The following is a 21,630-nucleotide window of genomic DNA, read 5'->3' on the forward strand; positions in this document are numbered from 1 at the left end:
ATTTTTGTCTACTGTGACATACTAAAGCTTCTAGACAGATAAGCTTTACAGAGGTGCAACTGAGCCACCCAGTACTTTAACAACTTAATAAAGGGGTATCTGGGTCTTTCTTTACATCCCTGAAGAGGAGCAAAGAATAAATAGTTGTGGCTAGTACATATCTCATAAGCAAGTAAATTGAGTAATCCAACTGAAGACTGAGAACAGCTGGGCAGGTACTGTGAAGAAAGCCACACCTGCAAAGGAAACTGCAACCCAGTTTACTTCTGTGGGAGGATTAACACTGGATTCAGGCTATGGAATAACAACTATTAGACTGTGAATCACAATCTTTGTTGCTTATTCTGTGAGGTTTGCAATTTCATAGCATAGTCCATAGGAAAATATTAAAAGAGCCCTCCCCATCAGACAGCTGTCTGCATAGAAATACTTCATCCTTCACAGAGGCCATAAAGCTTTCACCCATTGTTGTTGTTTAATTCTCTTTAGGTTATCATAAATAATTACTGTGGTGAGATGGACTTTGTACCATCATTGTGGAAGGGAAGTATTAAATGCATCCCAGACTTACAAAATTCTGCAAACCTCTAAGCAATGTGCGATGCAAGGATAAAAATGTGGTACCACAGTAGGGAAAAGAAAGAGCAGACATGGGTACTGATTACTCTTCGCAGTTTCTTTCATGAACTTTTCCTGGGGAAAAGAACTAAGAGGATTTTTCCTGTCTTTTACATTTCAAAACATGACCCTTCTTACAGCAGGCTGGGATAGGAGAGGTAATTGGACCAGGCTGTCTACCATGTAATGACCCATAACCAAAATGTTGAAACCTTTCCTTGGTTAGTCACTCTTACTACTGCTGAAGAGAACAGAGTAAACAGGTAAATGCTTAAGCCTCTTCTTACTCTCAACAAGTTTTAGAAGAGAAAAAAAGTATCAATTATGATAAAACTAGTGTGACATCTTGCATAGAGGCCTATAATTAATGATAGAAATTAAACAGAAGAATCATACTCGTATTTGCACCTTCTCAGGACTGAAAGAAAATACATGAATTGTTGAGTATCGTAGACCGCTGTTATGAAAGGACTTTCATTGATCAAATGGATCAATGATAAATTGGGTTAATTGATTTTATTGCTCAAAGGTGGACTACCTTGGCCATAGAATAATTCTAAGCTCTCGAACTAATTCTGAGAGAATGTATAGGTGTAAAAGAATATATTATGTTCCGATGATTGGTATTGTTCTTCCAGTGACTAGCCATATTACTTTCTTACCAGTCTGTACCTACCTAATCTTCTTTTAAACCAAACATAGTGGTAATGATCATGGGAGGCATAAGGTGACTTGTAATATTTTCTGTGTTTATATTATAAACTTGAACTGAGAAATTAGGGAAGTCATGAAAATAGATAGCAAAAATCATGATTAATTTATTCACTTTTCTATTATTAGTTGTAAACCATTTTAAAACATGTATTTTTTTTTTCCCCTTACCATAAGAATCCTGAATTCTATGAACATAAAAATTAAACATAAAAATAAATAATAAGTTGATAATCTCTAATAGTTTTTATCTGGTCACTTAAAAATTAATTTTAAAATGTGTATCCTTTTATTCCTAAAATTATATACATTCCCAAATGGAAGGTCATTTCAGTCAAATAACTAAAACTTGAACAAGCAACTAAAACTTTAAAATGTTAAAACATGATACTTTAATAGAATAAAAGTGAGGTTTTTTCCTTCCTGTTTAAGACAAAGAATTTTGTCAATACTTGCATTTCTATATCTATTCATATTGCTTTCAACAAAACTTTAAAAAAAAAAGTTTTCATTAGAAAATTCCCAGATAGCTATTAGAAAATGCACAAATAGAAACATTTTTTTAAGAAAAACCCCTGAGCATCCACAGCAAGAATGTTAAAAAAAGGAATTTTTGAAGGTTTTGGAATCTGTTGCTGAAGACTACCATTCTGATAAAGTGGATAGACTATAATCTATACTGAAGTGAGTTTAAAATGTCCTCAGTGATGCCTGGATCAATGTCAGTAAGTCACACTTTAATACTCACTCAGCACTGTTTGGCTCAGAACTTAAGAGCAGGTTTGATAAAGATATATGATTTCCTTTAAAAACTCTTCTATTTTTGCTGGGGATAGATGAAAGCCTGGTACAAGATATTGCAAATTTTTTTATTCCTGCTTTCACACTCTGGTGCTTCTGAGATAATTATGCATATTCTAATTAAATATTTGCCATACTGTAGAAAGTGTAGATTATGTATGTTTCACCATAAATAGTATCTGACATAATTCAGAGCCAAAACTCAAAAGTGTTCTTCATCTTCCAGATCTTACACAAGCTACCAAGCTTCTCAGCCAGGGTTTGAAGATGATTCAAAACCAAGTATTGAAGAACAGAGGGAGACAAGATTCATAATTGAAAGATAATGACTGAGGCATTCATCTGTGAAGAGTATGAGTGTTTGCAATTAGTTGCAAATGTTCAATATATGAGACAGGTTAGTTTGGAAAATTCACACACCCTTTCAAACAACAGAGATGCTCTTTAGGACAACTCAGACAATTTGAAACTGAGGAACATACATGAACAGACAAAGTGAAAGGAGGAAAAATAGGAACATGGTAGCTTTTATGATGGAATAACAGTAAGGCATAGTGAACCACAGATCCCTTCTTACTGTCAAACCTCCCTTCTGAATGTGCATGTTGCTTTCTCAAAAGTGCAAGACACCTTTACAAGAGCACCTTTACAAGAGCACCTTTACATGCTCTTTTTCACCATCTATACCTATATAACCCCATCCTAGACGTGAGGAAAGTAGGGTTTTGTTGCTGTCATGAGCAATACTCTGTCTTGAAAGAGAGCACCCTAAGGGAGTCAAAAACAAGTCCCAAAGTTTAGAGAGTAGGAAGACAGATGTGCAAGGGGGAAAAAAAAAAGCCATACCTGTTCTCTTCATAAAATCGGTTGTCTCTTGCTGTCAAGGATTCCCTTTTCCATGTGTGGCTGTGTCTCAGCATTTACTCATTTTGTACATAATTTATCACTACCAGCACTGGGAGCTACACCAGGATCTGTGGGATATGTAGTATGTTTTGGATGAAAGCTCTCCCTGTTACCTTTAACAATGACAATTGTTCTACATCACCAGTGTTCTGCACTCATCTTTGGTGCCCAGCTGCAGTGAGAAAAGGTTTTGAATAAATATTAGGCAGACAGCAAACATACTATATATAAGTTTTATATTGAATTTGTATTTTAAACTATGAGTAGAATGGTTACTTTTAATATTCTTTATGAACGTCTAAATTAGGGCCCTACTTTATTAATTGTCTGAGGAAAGACCATTTTGTCCTAAACTTTCCAGTCAATAAAAAGTCAGTTATTTCTGATTCAAGATATTTCTGCACTAAGTGGTCAAGTTTGAATTCAGGCTTGGGATCTCAGGTGCAGGAGATTCTGACATTGAATACATTGCTGACAGCAGTTCCATCCATACTGCACTTTGGTAAAAGCAATTTTTTCCTTCAAAACCTATCTACATAGTTTTGTGTCACAATATGATAAATCCTCTGGTACAAACTATCCTATCTGCATCATTCAATCTTCAGAAGTGTTGGGCATGAGGGAACTTCCTGATGCGTAAAGAGGTCCGAGTCATCTCTTGCCATGCTGTCCAAGCAAGCTGCCTGTGGCTGCTGTGGCAGCAAGAAAAATGGCTGAGATCTGTAAGAAGGAGACTGCCCTCAGGATCTCTGCGTTCCCTGTTTAGAGTCACATGCATCCAAAGCTAAGAAGGCAGAGTAATTCCTCAATTTCTGTTTTGTCCTTGACATAGGGAGCTCCTGGAGGTATCCTAGATAGGAAACTACAAATATATGTTTTGTCAGACAAGGTCACAGAGGTGTTGTGTTCACCTTTACCTTTTCAGTGACAGTTGTGGAGGACAGAGACCAGCACTTGGTGGTGGGATCCCATGACTCCTCAAATATGTATGCTTACTTCAATGATTTGGATAATAAGAATAAAAAATTAGAATGAAAATCAAGCTAAGATGGTATCAGAAAAATTGTGTTGAAACACCTCATTTAAGGGCTTACACTCTGATTTGTTCTTTTGAGGAACTTGCCTATTCTCATTGACACTGTGGAGCTTATTATTATCTTCATAAATGAAATGACTAGGACCTGACATAGTGGTTGGGTTTACAGCTGCTCAAACGCAATCCCACTGCAGAATAATCTGTCAAAAAATGGGGCTTATCTCTCTTCCTGTTAATTTTAAAGTTTGAAAGTTGATGAGAAGACACTTAATACCAGCGTTGCAGGTCCAAGAAAGTAAGTCCTTTTTCCTGTCTTTGTTTCCAGTTTCATTTTGTCAACAAAATACTTGCTACAACTTTGTTTTTATGAGCTGATTTTGTTGTTACCTTGCATTTCAATAGCTGTTCTTCAATCACTAAAAGAGAGATTGTCAAAGAGAACCGATCTTCTGCCTAACTACAGGCTATTTCTCATTCTTGCATTGTATCTCTGTGTATTTGCTGAGACAGGTCCATCAGTCATCTGTCATGTGCCAGTGTGCTGCCAGATCTGGATTGCCCCCCTTTTCTTTCCAGTGCACACAGATGAAAGGCCATGGCAGTAGACACTTTAGTCTTGCCATGAGGTGTTTCCAGGGCATAACTGAGAACTGACACCAAGCTCTGCAATCCAGTGCAGTTTCCATGCCTCCCATGAGCTACATGTTTTGTCTAAAGTTTTGACAGGTTAGTTAATGTTTCAGGTCTATTTATCATCTGATTTATTTCAGACACTGTCAAGTGGGTTTATTAATACTAAAAGCAGTGGGAAGCCTTGTGATTATAATTTATATGATAAAATGAGGTAGATAATAAGGTAGACAAATAGATAGGGAATTATGCAGGGGTAGGAGAAACTATTCCTAAAATAAGATGCTTACAACCACACAGTTACCATAGTCATTAAGAAGTTATTCCAAACTAGAGCATTCCAAACTCAGTGCACAGAGGTTTATTTTCGTGACCAGCAGTACAATTAAGATATAGAATTTAAATCTAATAATGAAAATAGCTACACCCTTTCCCCTGTCTGTATTATTTCTAAGTTTTGTTGGCATTCATCAACTTCAGTTAATCCTGTGAGGATATAATACTTCTTCACAAGACACTGATTTTTGCATAGTAAAATAACTTCTCTGACTTGATGCGTATTGACAGTAATGGAGAGAATAAATGAGCATCAAGTTTCCAGTGTATTCACAGACATTACTATAATTCATGACAGACAGGAACATGTTTTTTGAGGTGGATGTTTTCTCTTACAAAAATGCTCTTCAGTGTTTCAACATCTAGCAAGTATTGTGACTAGAAATTTTTATAATGCATTATTTTCAAATGAAATGCAGATTGTATTCTTACTGGGTTTTAATTTATACCTGTGTTTGATATTCCACAAAACTCACCAGTGGAAAAAAAAAAAGAATAATAATAAAAAGGTTTAATTAAGTTGAAAATTCCTGTTTTATTGTCAGTGAAGAACAATCATTCAATTCCAGCAGTTCTTTCACGGGTTTATGGGCTTTTAGAATCATTACAATGGTAGCAGAGATTGAGAACATCTGGTGGAGACATTTTGTATTACCTGCATGTGGAAAATGCAAAAAACATCATATGGTTCAGATTAGGTTCAGTTTGGTCATATGAGCATTTATCATGCAATACCAATCTTTACACATTACTGTTAATAAAAACAGGGAAAAAGTTTTTTGAGACATGATATTTTCAATAGTTGTTTATCCACATTTGCCTTCTTTGAAAATAAAATTATTTAGAGAAGATTGAGGTTTATTGCAGATTCACAGTTCAGTTGGCTTTTAAAAATTACTGCCTTTGGGCAGAGAAAACTCTGCCCTGAGAGAATTCTCTTGGATATTTTTCCTGGAAGAACGGTTTAGAGACTATTCTTTTTTTCTGAAGACTGATAGAGATGCCTGTTATCCTTTAACAGTTCTAACCTGCAAGTTTTTTTCTTCTGAACTTCAATTTGTGTGTGATGTATACATACCTCACATTTATATTATTTAGCAGTCACCATTTATCAAGCATTTTTTCTATTGGTATTATTCACCAGTATTCCAAAACTTTTTTATATAATTGTAAATATAACAACATGACAATACTATTATAATGAAGGATGCTCATATACACAGGAAGACACATCCTAGCCTTTGGAATTTTGCAGAAAAAATGGACAAGACAGATAGATGGTGGGAGGGGGAAGAAACCTGACTCTCTACAGACTCCAAGCCATGAAGACAGAAATAGACATAGATCCCTTGAATGATCATCTAATGCCCCTCATTTTACACAGTTTTCTCTTTTCCTAAAAACTTAGAATAAATATTCATAGGAATACCCACAAAGTGAAAAACTCCAGGCTGCAGTACTTTAAATTTGGTTTGGAAATAACATAAGGTTATAAAGTGTTACTGTATCTGAAAGTAATTTTGATTGGAGTCCTTAAGAGTGGAGTGGAAACCTGGCTTTTATTGCTAAATCCTAGTCAACTCATGAGCAAAGCAAAATGCTTGAGAAACGGTTGTATGAACACATAGCACCCACATAAGCTTTCTACAGATATTAAGACAATCAATTCACATGCCCTATAATTCCTCATTCTTAGACTGATAGGGGGCACAGGAGAGCAAGAAATATGTTTTAACATTGCCTGCTTGCCTGACCTTGCAAGCATTGGTGCTTAAGTTCTGAATCTGTTCGAAAGAGCGCCATGACTACATATAAACATGTCCAGACTATGTCGGATCAGCTAGGCAGTCTCATCAGACCAACAGTTTTACTGTTCCTCAAATTGTAAACCATGAGCTCTGTGCAGCTTTGCTCACTTACATTGACCTTCAGTCCCGGGCTCCTGCAGTCTAAGGGGTAGAGGGACTACACTGACAGTAACAAAGAAATGTTTACTTGCACATTCATTTATACTTCCCTTCTTACGACTTGCCTCCCACACTGTTTTAATTTATAAAATTGCAACAAGGTTTACTTTCTGTTAGGAATTTTAATTTCTTCTCTTTTCAGACTCATTTGACAGATTTATTTCAGATTCAGAATTTGCTGAAGTCCATTGTTGTAGAGGAGTTTAAGTGACAAAAAGCAAATGTTAAAAGGTTTTCAGTGGAGAGTGTTCCCCTGTGTTTCTGCAAGTGAATGTCAGTTTCAATGATTTCATTTGAGTGGCTGTTGCAAAACTGAAACACTGGCAAAAAGAGGGGTATCTGTAACCAGCCATCTGAACTGCACCACTAATGTTTTATTTCTGTGTTTATCAGGAGTTTTAAAATTTTTTTGATACCCAGAATCTTCCCAGTTGTTCATTATGACAGATGCTGCAGGTCTTTTTGCGGACACCAATATAAGAAGATGGCTTGTTGGTCAACTTTACTGAAAAAAACCCAGACAAACCCCACAAGACATTTTTATCCTCTGCAACATATCAAAGAGGCTGTCAGGTAATAGCATGGAAAGGTTCTTACATTGAAGCTATAGCTTGTTGGGAGTCTGGGTGTTGGCATGAATACTTTACTATTTTCTTTATGATCTTCAAATCTAAATGATTGTTTCAATGCTTGTGGCTTTAAATTTCCACTGCCAGATGAAGGGGTTAATTTTTTTCCCCTTTTTTGCTTCAAACCCAAAATTGTACTGTGAAGTATTTAGAAAGAGAACAGCAAGCACAGCCTTAGCAAAACTAAGATGATTTTTCCTCACTTACTCCTTTAATAGAGACATCAATCTCTCTGTCATGGTTTTATTGCTATACATATAGAGCAAAGCTCTTTTTTTTTTTTTCCCAGGCCTGTTTATTTTTATTTTCATTTGAGGAAAACTAACAAACAAAAAACCAGCAAAAGAGGAATTGTAACATGTTGCTTGTCAACCAAAACACTAAATGGGAACTGCTGCAGCAGGGAGTACACTGTATTCAAAGGTGCAGTGAACACTGAATACTCATTTTCTTGTGCTATTTATAAACTTATTAATCCTTGATTTTTTTCACTTCCATTTACTTTACTAGACTATATAAAGCACTGTTGCAGTCTTCCATTTTATATAGCATATAAATATGCTATTTTTTAGCATATTGTATGTGAGACCTGCTCCTACAAGCAGTTTAAATATGGTGGTAAACTAGGGAGCAGCCAACAGCTCATAGTCATCATGCATCAGCTAATGCTGCTTTGGGCATAGACATGATGTCTTGAGAATAATTATGATTTTATTCTGAGTAGTTTGGCTCTAAGCTTTCTGTCTTTTCCCTGGATTTAACAGGTCACAGGTCTTTGTTCTCCTTTATTTGATGTCTCCTTCAGAGGTCCCAGGGTACTCAGGTGTAACTGCCACACTACGGTAATGCTAAATGAGGGCTTCTTGGAAATCCTGCCTTATGTTACTCGTGTCCCATTGATTCTGGCTTGTTCTTTTTCAGCTCTGTCATCAAGTGACTGCTCTGATGGCTCTTAAAATTCATGGAAATCTACAGAAATCTTGCAAATTCCCAACAAAGTTCTGATTATTTCTTTTTTAATCACTAAATTTTATAAACTACCAAGTCTCCCAAAACAGTTAAATATCTCAGCTTTGAGAATGGAGCATATAACTTCTAGCTGCCTTACAATCTACATCTAGAGTAAGATACTTTACCACATAAGGAAGGGGTTAAATTTCTAAAAGAATTGAGAAAATCTTCTTGCCTTCACACTATAAAATGGCATGTTTCCAGTTAACAGTTATACTTTAAAAAAAAAGTTATTTACTTGCTCTTTACAAGCTTTAAATCAACTTCTGCTTCATTTTTCTCCCTTACTACATTTTTGAAACTTTTCTTCCACAGGTGAATCACTGTTCAACACCTGAAGTTCTCAAAAGATATGTGCTTTTCACAGTGTCTCCAGAAGACTGTGCACAGTGAGCGTTTCAAACTCTGCCCCACTAAGTTGCAAACCTCTCTGGATTGAGATTTGGAGAGCACCCTCTTCCCCTACTGCTGTCGTCATGGGGATCTCAGTCCATTACCAAATATCCAGGTAAAATATGAAGAGAAATGAGAGAAATGCCAGCTTGCTTCGTGTGATATTTAATGTCATACTCAAAAGGCAGCAGATTTCTTGTTTGCATATGAACAATGGTAAAGCTGCTAGAAAAAACTGATTAAGATTCAAATTTCATACTGGTTCAGACACCTGTCAGTAACCCTGCAATCTGAATTTTTGAATTTTTGATTTGAATCTACTTTGCTAAATCTGCTCATGTTAATCCTTGAGACCAATAGTAAATTTAAAAAAATCTCTCACCCTTCCTATTCCATGACACTACATGTATTAATGTGTTCTTCATAAAATAACACCACCTTACTCATTTGGCAAGATTCTACAAGGGCTAAAGATAGATATGACCACTGTAAAATATGCATTCCTACCTAAAGTTTTCATTACAGCCTTTTTTTTTAAATTTTATTTCCAGTTTAGAGGATTTTTAGCTGATGGAATATTATTTTATTTTAGATTATCTTGTTCCCTATAAATTCAAATGGAGGAAACTACTGACAAACCATTGACAACTCTAAGCAATATTTTTGATACTGGTTTGGAATTTCATTGCTTCATATGTTAGGCTTTATTTTGCAACAGAAATTTGACCACAGACAAATTTGTTGAGAAGTGATACAAACTTCTTGTGACGAAAATCCCAGAAGGACTTTTCTTGCTACAAACTGAAAAAAATTTTAAGTGGTCCCCAACGTACACTAAACCTTTCCAGAGTCTCCTAATGAAGGTGAAAGGAGAATAGTTAGGAGGTTATAAATCCTTTTCATGGAAAATGCAATACTCAGAGAATTCAGAGAAAGTAGCCGTAGTATATTGTGTTATGCTCTGGTTTTCCAATCTACAGAACACATTTTTTTTGTTTTGTTTTATGCCTTTCCCCGTCCTGTTCTCTTTACCTTTCTTAATGTTAACGCATTTGCAACGTCACTGACTAACAGCATCACTAAGAAATAGAATTTGTCACTTATATTATAATTTCAATGATAAGGTTATAAGCACTGTATTTGTAGCTAAAATGTAGTGAACTAGGGGAGTGGTGAAGAAATAAAAAAATAAATTTGTAAGTTAGGCAATATCCATAAAGATAAATATTCTTCCATTTTTTTTTCTGATTCTGTCACAGATAGTAGGAAATGAGGTTGCATGCATAGCCAAGGATAAGGTATCTGCAGTGTTTGTAAGAGAATAAGGTTTTTTACTTTAATTCTCAAATCCTTAGAGTGTAGGTTGTCTTGCAAAAATAGTGTTTCCTTTGTTCTAATTTAATTTTCTTGTGGTTTACAAGTGCTATCACTTCATGTATCCACCACCCGACCCCTCCAACAAGCTCCATGTGTTAGAAGCCACTAAGAAGTGTAATTGTCTCACAGTAAATTTCCTATCTTGTACTACTGGTATTTTCCCATATTTCCAGAAAGATTTCCACACTTCTTTTTTTCTATCTGCTTAAGGCCCGCACAAGGTTATCCACAGCTGTTGTTCAATTTGCTGTGCCACATATTCCGAAGTTCCTTCCTTTCCCTCAGCTTCTTTAACTTTGGGTCTTTATTAAATGACAAATGCATAATTTTTCTAGCATTGGTCACATATTTGTTCAGCACTTAAGAGTCAACAGTGAAGCTGGGAAAAAAACAAACTTGTTTTCAGTTCTGGATGACCTTTTTTTCTGATCATTCTGTTTCATGCCAGCCATGAGGCTGATATAGCTTCCACTAAGAGAACTGATAATTGTGATTTTCTGTACAAGTAATTGTGGTTGCGCAGACAGAGTTTGGTTTTGGAAATTAAAGGCTTGAAAGAAAGCATTGTGGGGTTTTTTATTACTAATTTGCCTAACTGTACTTTTTCATCTGCACTAATATTTAAAAAAAAATTCTAAAATATTTTCAACTCTTAAAAGAACTTTAATTTCTTGTTTTTAAATAGTCCCTGCTAATTCTCTTTGTGAAAGAAGAACAGGTTGATTATTTCTTTGACTGTAGTTGATTTCTCCTGCTAAGAGGAAGAAGCAGAGTTTATATATGTGTATTTTGTGCTCAAAAGCAGTTTTTCTGGCCTCCTGTGGGTTTCCCTGCTTAGGAAAATAGGTTACGTTTTGGTTTGTTTTTTTTTTAATTTATCATTATTATTATTATTATTATTATTATTATTATTATTATTATTATTCCTAAGTCCATTCTTATTTTCTAGTGTTGCTATTTTTCATCTGCAATTCTGAAGCAGTGGCAGATTGTTTTTCTGAGTTAGAGAATGTAATCAAATAGATCAGTGTCTTAAGGAATACTATCATCTCAAAAATTACTTCTATTTGAAAACATTGTGCTTGCTCTTGTTATAACTTACAAGAAGCAGACCATATTTCTATAAAGGAAGGAGACTGCAGGATAATCTAATTTATTTCAGTGTGTTTACTCTATGCTTTTCAAAACACTTTATCCACAGTCAGTGTCATTTTCTTGTGTAATGGCTGCTGGACAGACTCCTCTGTTTCTTTCATATAGAAAGGAATTTTAATTGGAAATCATCACTCTGAAATCACAAAAGGTGAAGGAGACATTAACTAACATATACAATACCTAAAATTTATTCATATATATATATATTTTTAAATTGGCTATATTTCAGTTTGACAGTGCATTGTTAAGTAAGAGAATATATTCAGAATTTTCAGTGAGAGTAAGTTGCTCTTTATTTCTTCTGTGCATTAAAAAATCATGCATTTCTCAGGCTTTGATTATTTAAATTATTTATTAATTTTTTTCTTCCTCTGAGAAAATATCAGCTTCACAAAAGACTCAATACTTCCTGCATACAGAAAATGTATGTGTGTGTATGTGTATTTGAATGTATATTATCTAACTATTTTTAACTACACATACACTTCCCTAATGGAAATCTTGATATTTAATTCATATAGACATATGAATTTTAATACTTAATGTACAAGTTTGTACTTGCTTAATGTACATTTAATCAAAATCAAGGGATACTTGCACGCATAAAATTCTGTAACTAAAACCTCTCTATTACTCCTTGACAGTGCATCCAAATGCAAATAATTTTAATAAACAAAAATTTCTAAATGGCTGTGTCGTAATGACCAAAGAAAATCCTTCTTTCCCTTCCTCTTTTTTGATCAAGAGTGTTTCCAGTTCTCATTTTTTCTGATTAGTTACTGTTAGAGTCCAAATCAATTTATTTCTTTTGTATATAGAGAGGAAATAGCTTTTTGCATAAATTCTACCACATCAAATCCATCTTTAATTTCAGGTAGCCTTCTAGTGGTCTTCACACATCAACAAGAATTCAATGTGTTGGGGAGAATCCTTCTTCTGTATGTTAGAAAGAACAATCAAAGTATGACCCCGTAAAATGGAGAGAAAGCAGTTTAGAAAATAGACAAGTAGCCCCACAAACCTCTAAGTGATAGGCAGAAAACAGTATATCACAAACTGGAGGAAGAGATCAAGAGCATATTTGGCTGGAAAAGAGAAAGAATACAAGTTAAGACCTACTGTGAATTGGAAGACAGTGGCTCTGCAGAAAGATAGGGGACAGAAGCTGAGAAGGATTTATCCTGAATTAGACTAAATCTAGTTCATTTGAGCCAGCTGATAAAAGCACGACTGGCCTATGATTATAGATGAGTTGTTTTTTAATTTCTTTTCTGTTTTTATGTAAGAATTGAAGACATCGTAGTTAAAAGTGTGATATAAACCATCTAAAATTCATGCACTTTAACTGGAGTGACACTTTAGAATAAAACAGTGCTGGAAAACATATACTGAAAATTAAGTGGAACAAAAACATTTGTTGTATTTGATAGAAACATGTATGTAGGTTTTGATTAAAACTCCTTTTTTTGTTTATATGCAATTGAAGATGGAATAAGAATTTGACAGTATGAAGTGTGTAAAGGAGGTGTCCTGGTTTCAGCCAGGATAGAGCTGGTTTTCTTCACAGAAGCCAGTGTGAGGCTGTGTTTTGGATTTGGGATGAGGAACTGTTGATAATGTGCTGGTGTTTTGGGTTGTTGCTGAGCCGTCAAGGACAGTCCAGCTTCTCGTGCTGGCCTGCCAGCGAGCAGGCTGGGGGTGCACGGGGAGCTGGGAGGGGACACAGCCGGGACAGCTGACCCAGACTGGCCAAAGAGATATTCCCTGCCATCCGACGTCATGCCCAGTACATAAACTGGAGTTGGCCAGGGGGGCGGAAATCACTGCTCTGGGACGGGCTGTCGATCACGGGGTGGTGAGCAATTGCTGTATTGGGCATCACTTATTCTTGTACACTCCTTTGTTGGTATTATCATTATTGTTCCCTTCTTTCTTTCTGTCCTATTAAACCGTGTTTATATCAACCCTCGAGGTTTTTTTTTCCTAATTCTCTCCCCCGTCCCACTGTGGGAGGGAGAGTGAGCGAGCAGCTGTGTGGTGCTTAGTTGCCGGCTGGGGCTAAACCACGACAGGAGGTCACTGGATTTCGATATCCAAGTTCAAGGAAATGTACATTTAGTTCATAATTCATGTACAATCAGTGCGAAACTGAAACACTAGGGAAACTATGAGAACTGTCATTTCATTATTATTCACTTTAAGAAAATTTCTCATAAAACACAAGGTACATTCTCAAACCTCATACAAACAAAAGTCTATATCTACTTTGCTTGCATTATACAGGTATAAAGAAAAAAAAAGTTTTCCTTAGAAAACCATGACACATAAGATTATAAAGAGTACAAGCCCAGAAACTCAAATATTTCTGAAATTAAATTTCCATTGAGACTTCAGTGCTTTATAAATATCATATTTATATCATATATCATTAATACTATATATTTATATCCTAGATCATATATTAAAGATCATAAATATGATCTGCAACCCACAGATGGAAGGAAATAAACCAGGGTGAATGATGCAAGGACTAAACCAAGGTCATTCATGTGTATATGAAACTGTGGTAGACTGAGCTTTTGTACCCTTTTACACTTCAGCCATAACTACAGTTCTATGCAACTCATCAAGCAAATAGCTTCAACACAAACACAATTCAAAAGTTTAATTTAAGTTTTTTACTTGCTCTCCCTAACTGTATAGAAAATTCTGTGGTTTTGAAGTTTGCTATTTGTTTTACTTAGTTTTTTATGTGGTTTGTTTTATTTTGTAGCTCTTTTAATTTCCTGGCTCTAAGAATATAGAGCAGAAGTATAGACATAGAAATAAAGTAAAAGACTCATCATTCATATTGTTTATCTAATAATACTTGTGGTTCGACAGTCAGCCCCACTCGTTAAAACTACCTCTGTTAAGAAAAAAAAGAGGGTAATTGTCGTAGGCAATTCCCTTCTGAGGGGAACCGAGGGCCCAATACGCAGACCAGAACCAACCCACAGGGAAGTCTGCTGCCTCCCTGGGGCCCAGGTGAGAGATGTCAACAGGAAACACCCTGGTCTGGTTCGGCTCACTGATTACTACCTGCGGTTCATTTTGCAGGTTGGCAGTGACAAGGTTGCACAAAGAAGCCTAAAAGCATTTAAAAGGGACTTCAGAGCGCTTGGGCGACTGGTTGAAGGATCAGGAGCACAGGTAGTGTTTTCATCAATCCCTTCAGTGGCAGGGAGGAACACTGAAAGCAACAGGAAAACACACCTGGTTAACACGTGGCTCAGAGGCTGGTGCCATTGGCGGAATTTTGGTTTTTCTGACCATGGGGAGGTTTACATGGCACCAGGCCTGCTGGCAGCAGATGGAGTGCAGCTATCACGTAGGGGGAAAAGGAGTCTCGCTTATGAGTTGGCAAGGCTCATGGAGAGGGCTTAAAACTAGATTTGAAGGGGGAAGGGGATAAAACCAGGCTCACTAGAGATGAGTCTAAGAGTGGCATGCCAATATTGGGGGTGAAATCAATAGCCCAGCTCAAGTGCGTCTACACCAATGCACACAGCATGGGCACCAAACAGGAGGAGCTGGAAGCCATTGCGCAGCAGGACAGCTATGACAGTTGCCATCACAGAAACATGGTGGGATGACTGTCATGGCTGGAGTGCTGCAATGGATGGCTATAAGATCTTCCGAAGGGATAGGCATGGAAGGAGAGGTGGTGGGGTGGCTCTGTATGTTAGGGAGTGTTTTGATTGTATAGGGCTCAACAATTGTGATGACAAGGTCAAGTGCTTATGGGTAAAGGATGAGGGGGAAGGACAACAAAGCAGATATCCTGCTGGGAGTCTGTTATAGACCACCCAACAAGGATGAAGAGGCAGATGAAGCATTCTACAAACGGCTGGCAGAAGTCTCACAACCGCTAGCCTTTTCCTTGTGGGGGACTTCAACTTACCAGATGTCTGCTGGAAATACAACACAGCAGAGAGGAAACAGTCTAGGAGGTCCCTGGAGTGTGTGGAAGGTAACTCCCTGACAAAGCTGATAAGTGAGCCTACAAGCAGAGGTGCCCCGTTTGACCTGCTGTTCACAAACAGAGAAGGACTGGTGGGAGATGTGATGGTCAGAGGCTGTCTTAGGCTTAGCGACCATGAAATAATAGAATACTCAATTCTGAGTGAAGTAAGAAGGAGGGTCAGCAAAGCCACTACCATGGACTTCTGGAGGGCAGACTTCAGCCTGTTCAGGTCACTGGTTGAGAGAGTCCCTTAGGAGACAGTCCCAAAGTGCAAAGGGGTCCAGGAAGGCTGGACATTATTCAAGAAGGAAGTCTTAAAGGTGCAGGAGAAAGCAGTCCCCATGTGCCATCACACGACCTGGTGGGGAAGATGACTGGCCTGGCTGAACAGGGAGCTTTTGCTGGGACTCAGGAAAAAAAAGAGAGTTTATCACCTTTGGAAGAAGGAGCATGCAACTCAAGAAGGGATCTCTTTAGGTCATGCAGAGAGAAAATTAGAAAGACAAAAACCCAGCTAGAACTCAATGTGGCCATGGTCATAAGGGACAACAAAAAATGTTTTTAAAAATATAGTAACACCAAAAAGAGAGCCAAGCAGAATCTTCATCTTTTATTGGATGTGGGGGGGAACATTGTCTCCAAGGCAGAAGAAAAGACTGAGGTACTTAATGCCTTCTTTTTGGCTCAGTCTTTAATAGCCAGACCAGGTATCCTCAGGGTATTCAGCCCCCTGAGCTGAAAGATGGGGATGGAGAGCAGAATAAGCTCCCCTTAATCCAGCAGGAAGCAGTTAATGACTGGCTATGCCACCTGGACACCCACAAGTCCATGGGTCCAGATGGGATCCACCCAAGAGTGCTGAGGGAGCTGGTGGAGGAGCTTGCCAAGTCACTCTCCATCATTTATCAGTCCTGGTTAACAGGGGAGGTCCCAGACAACTGGGGGCTTGACAATGTGACGCCCGTCTACAAGAAAGGCCGGAAGGAGGATCCTGGGAACTACAGGCCTGGCAGCCTGACCTCGGTACCGGCGAAGTTTATGGAGAGGTTCATCTTCAGGGTGCTCACAGGGCATGTGCAGGACAAGCAAGGGCTCAGGCCCAGCCAGCATGGGTTCATGAAAGGCAGGTCCTGCTTGACCAACCTGATTTCCTTCTATGACCAGGTGACCTGCCTAGTGGATGAGGGAAAGGCTGTGGATATTGTCTATCTGGACTTCAGTAAAGCCTTTGACAGCATCTTGCACAGCATTCTCCTGGAGAAACTGGCAGCTCATGGCTTAGACAGGTGTACTCCTTGTTGCGTAAATAACTGGCTGGATAGCTGAGCCCAGAGAGTTGTGGTGAATGGAATTGAATCCAGCTGGCACCCAGTCACAGGCATTGTTCCCCAGGGCTCACTTTTGGGGCTGGTCTTGTTCAATGTCTTTATCGATGATCTGGATGAGGGGATCGAGTGCTCCCTCAATAAGTTTGCAGATGACACCAAGTTGGGTGGGAATGTTGATCTGCTGGAGGGTAGGAAGGGTCTGCAGAGGGATTTGGACAGGCTTGATCAATGGGCTGAGGTCAGCTGTATGAGGTTTAATAAGGCCAAATGCCAGGTCCTGCACTTCGGCCACAACAACCTCATGCAACGCTACAGGCTTGGGGAGGAGTGGCTGGAAAGCTGCCTGGCGGAAAGGGACCTGGGGGTGCTGGTTGACAGTTGGCTGAACATGAGCCAGGAGTGTGCCCAGGTGGCCAAGAAGGCCAACAACATCCTAGCTTGTATCAGAAATAGTGTGGCCAGCAGGAGTATGGAAGTGATTGTGCCCCTGTACTCAGCATTGGTGAGGCTGCACCTCGAATCCTGTGTTCAGTTTTGGGCCCCTCACTACAAGAAGGACTTTGAGTTGCTGGAACGTGTCCAGAGAAGGACAACGAAGCTAGTGAGGGGTCTGGAGCACAAGTCTTATGAGGAGCGGCTGAGGGAACTGGAGTTGTTCAGTCTGAAGAAGAGGAGGCTGAGGGGAGACCTTATCACTCTCTACAACTACCTGAAAGGGGGTTGTAGTGGGGTGGGTGTTGGTCTCTTCTCCCAAGTAACTAGCGATAGGATGAGAGGAAATGGCCTCAAGTTGCGCCAGGGGAGATTTAGACTAGATATTAGGAAAAATTTCTTTACCGACAGAGTGGTCAAGCGTTGGAACAGGTTGCCCGGGGGGTTGTGGAGTCACCACCTCTGGAAATGTTCAAAAAACATGTAGATGTGGCATTTCAGAACATGTTTTAGTGGGCATGATGGTGTTGGGTTGATGGCTGGACTTGATGATCTTAAAGGTCTTTTCCAACTTTAATGATTCGTTCTATGACTCTCTTCTTAGCCAGGGATATGTGCGACTCCGTTAGAATTATTTGATAAATGTTTCCTGGACAATATTATAATAAGGTCTGCTTGGATTCCTATTTTGCCCTAGGTATTTATGGAAATACTAGGCTTTCAGCTTTTCGAAACTGGTATATTTTAAATGCCAGTTGTATCTATTACTGACATGATATGGACTCAGTTTCATATTGGAAATATAATTAAACCAATCATACTTACCCAGCAATCACTAGGTTTTAGTTTAATGGTCAATTCTTAATTCAGTAGGATGAACTTCAATCTCAAATAACCTTAAATTAGGTTCAATAGTATAGTTTTATTATAATCTAGGTTTTTTAAAGTTCTATAAATTACTGCTTTTCCTAAATTCTGGAAAGAAATTTAAAATACCAAAACCATTTTGGTATTTTTCTATTCTGAGTTTGTCATTCATATGAGGTTCTTGAAGACTGTATCTCTTCTAGTGATATGCCATTTACAGTATTGATGTGCAATGCATCTGCATTTCTTCTACCTAGAATAGATTGAATGTAATGAGCATCTTCAGTTACAAATGTAAAGGAAACTTTTTTTAGATTGTTGTAGCAGTTTATATTAAAAATAGGAAACCTGGATTTTTTTTGCTCTAAGCCTTTATTTTTCTATTGAAACTACAAAATTCTAAAAAAAAAAATTATTTCTACTTAACCTATTCTTGCTTAAAAATTTAATAACAACTTCCTTTCAGCTCTCTTTTGAACTTTCCCTTTTGTTTAGAAACTCTTGTAAGCACCCCTGACTCTGAAAATATTTTTAAAATTCATGAGAGAAGAAGATTAAGACAATACTTATTCATGTGTGTTGTAGAAGTAAATTATATCACCTGGGTAAATGCTGTCAATAACTTTAAATATATGTCTTAAGTGAAGAGATTTCAATAGCTGTTACTAGATTGCAAAAGACGTGAGCAACATTTTCCCCTCATATTAAATTTGTGCTTTTTTGTTTGTTTCCTTTCTCATGGATCTCTCTTTAATTAAATGTTTTCAGAAATGTGATTTGCCTCATACATAGTTTCATAATCTGGTCTTTTTTAATCATCTATTTCAGAGTGGTTAAGTCACTAGATGATGCTCTGAAAAGCATATTGAATTCACTGTCTGGCATATACACTGGGAAATCACCATCTCTTTTTATTCCCGAGACAGGAACTGTGTTCAGTTTTGGGCCCCTCACTACAAGAAGGACGTTGAGGTGCTGGAACATGTCCAGAGAAGGGCAACAAAGCTGGTGAGGGGTCTGGAGCACAAGTCTTATGAGGAGCAGCTGAGGGAACTGGGGTTGTTCGGTCTGGAGAAGGGGAGGCTGAGGGGAGACCTTATCGCTCTCTACAACTACCTGAAAGGGGGTTGTGGCGACGAGGGTGTTGGTCTCTTCTCCCAACTAACCAGCGATAGCACAAGAGGAAATGGCCTCAAGTTGCGCCAGAGGAGGTTTAGATTGGATATTAGGAAAAATTTCTTTACCAAGAGGGTGATCAGGCATTGGAACAGGCTGCCCAGGGAGGTGGTGGAGTCACCATCTCTGGAAGTGTTCAGAAAACGTGTGGATGTGGCACTTCAGGACATGGTTTAGGGAACATGGTGGCGCTGGATTAATGGTTGGACTTGATGATCCTGAAGGTCCTTTCCAACCTTAGTGATTCTGTGATTCTGTGATTCTGTGATTACAGCTATGGAAAGAAATAGATCGTTTGCACATCTGACAGATGTGTAGGAGGTAACACAGAAATAGATGTTTAGTAGCTGAAGATGGACAATGAAACAAGTATTTAAATAGTTTTAGAGGCAGTTATCATAGTTGTCTACACTATTAAGGCAAGTCTTCATACTAGATATGCCATACCTTCATTTTATATTCCTCTTCTCCCCCCTCATTTACAAAAATTTTAATTTTAAAAGGAATTTTACTCAGTGCTCAGTTCATTGGTGAATTGAGCTGCTATTGACAGTTTGTGAAACAATGATTTGTCAGCTCAGATTTCTAAGCACATTCAAACAGAATTAAGCTTGGTGGGATAAAAGTACTTTATGGATTTTGAGCTTCTATCTGTAAAACATATTTTAAAAGAGTGATGTCTTCGGATTTCAGCAGGGAAAAAAAAAGAATCAGTGAAGGCAAAAATATTCTTGTTTCTCTTTCATCTGCTGCATTGTCTCACATGTGGCAGGTTGTCCTTAGTTTTCAAGTATGCTGGTCTTTACATAACCCTGCAGTGAAAATCCAAACCAAAAAAAAACAAAACAAACGACCACCCCCCACCTCCAAGAAACATTTACAGAATAAGTACAACAATTTATAAATAAATATGCAAATTATAAATTAATGAAATAATTTCTTTGACATCAGATGGGGAGTGTAACATGTTACAAACTAACAAATGCAATCTTTTTATTCATGTAATTGAAACAATGTAGAAAGACTAGATCAGTTGCTAATTCCATGTAAGTTACCTCCTTGCCTGCCCTATGTAAGGAAGTATATGTTTGGCATATCAGTTATACTCAAGTGGTATTCTGAGCATCTGAGAATTCTGAGATATATTCAAGCTTGTTCAAGTTAGGACCATTGACCCTGTTTACAGTCACGTCCTCCTGTACTGTACACATAGAGATGCAAAGTTACATTTCTGGGCAATATTCTAAAAGCAAGTCGTGTTGTCTTGCTTAGTTACAAACAATTACCCAGAGTTTTTTTCAGAATAATCATTCTCATGTATAAAATTATCACATGTATAAAAGTAATGGAACACCTTTTTAATAGCCCATCCATTTCCAAACACTAAAAACTGGCATGGAATGAACAGTCCTTGTTTTATGCTTAATCATGTTGATTAAGAATTATGGTTCACTGTTATAATTGCACCAGAATGCATTCTTTGGGGGCCTTTCATTGTTTTTAACTTAGTTATAAACACAGATTGATTTTTCACTCAGTCCCTGTGGAACTTAAAAGGTGCAGTAGGTGTAGGAGATTCTGCAGAGCAGTTCAGAAGTGATATGATTCCTGTACGCTTTATAGCAGAAATAGGAACACAATTGAAGAAGATTATCTAACTGTAGATATACTCAAATGCCTGGTCAATACACTCTGCAGATTTTTAGAGGAAAAAACCCCAATAAACACAGAAAAAGGTGAAGCCCATATGAACCCTACATGCCCTACCTTCAGGTATGTTGATTGTTTTCTGAAGTTTGAGATTTCCAGCTAGTTAAAAGCAATAAAAACATTACCTGTAATTTTCTCCTTTAAACACAGAAAAGGATAGGAAATGTCATGCAAAAATATTTTCTGCAGATGAACTTCAGAAAATGTGAACTTATGATTGCAAATACACCTCCAACTCTTTCTTATTTATGTGGATTTTACTCTTGACACTTTTAGTATACAGCTAATTGGACGGAGTGGAATTATCAAAACATTATTAGTGATCAGAAATTTTGTTCATAGATTTTCCTGAAAAATTCATTCACTTCTGCTAGAATACAGCTTTGCATCTAATAAACATTTCTCTTTGTTTGAACATCTCAGCTACCTAAACATAGAGAATGATCACAGACAGCAGCCTCTCAGAAGTCAAAGCATTTTTTCCCCCAGTTCTTCAATGCACCCATACAACATCTTGTAACATTTTGTCGAACAGAAATTA

Source organism: Phaethon aethereus (assembly GCF_964289735.1).
Source record: "Phaethon aethereus genome assembly, chromosome: 2".
NCBI classification, from domain to species: domain Eukaryota; kingdom Metazoa; phylum Chordata; class Aves; order Phaethontiformes; family Phaethontidae; genus Phaethon; species Phaethon aethereus.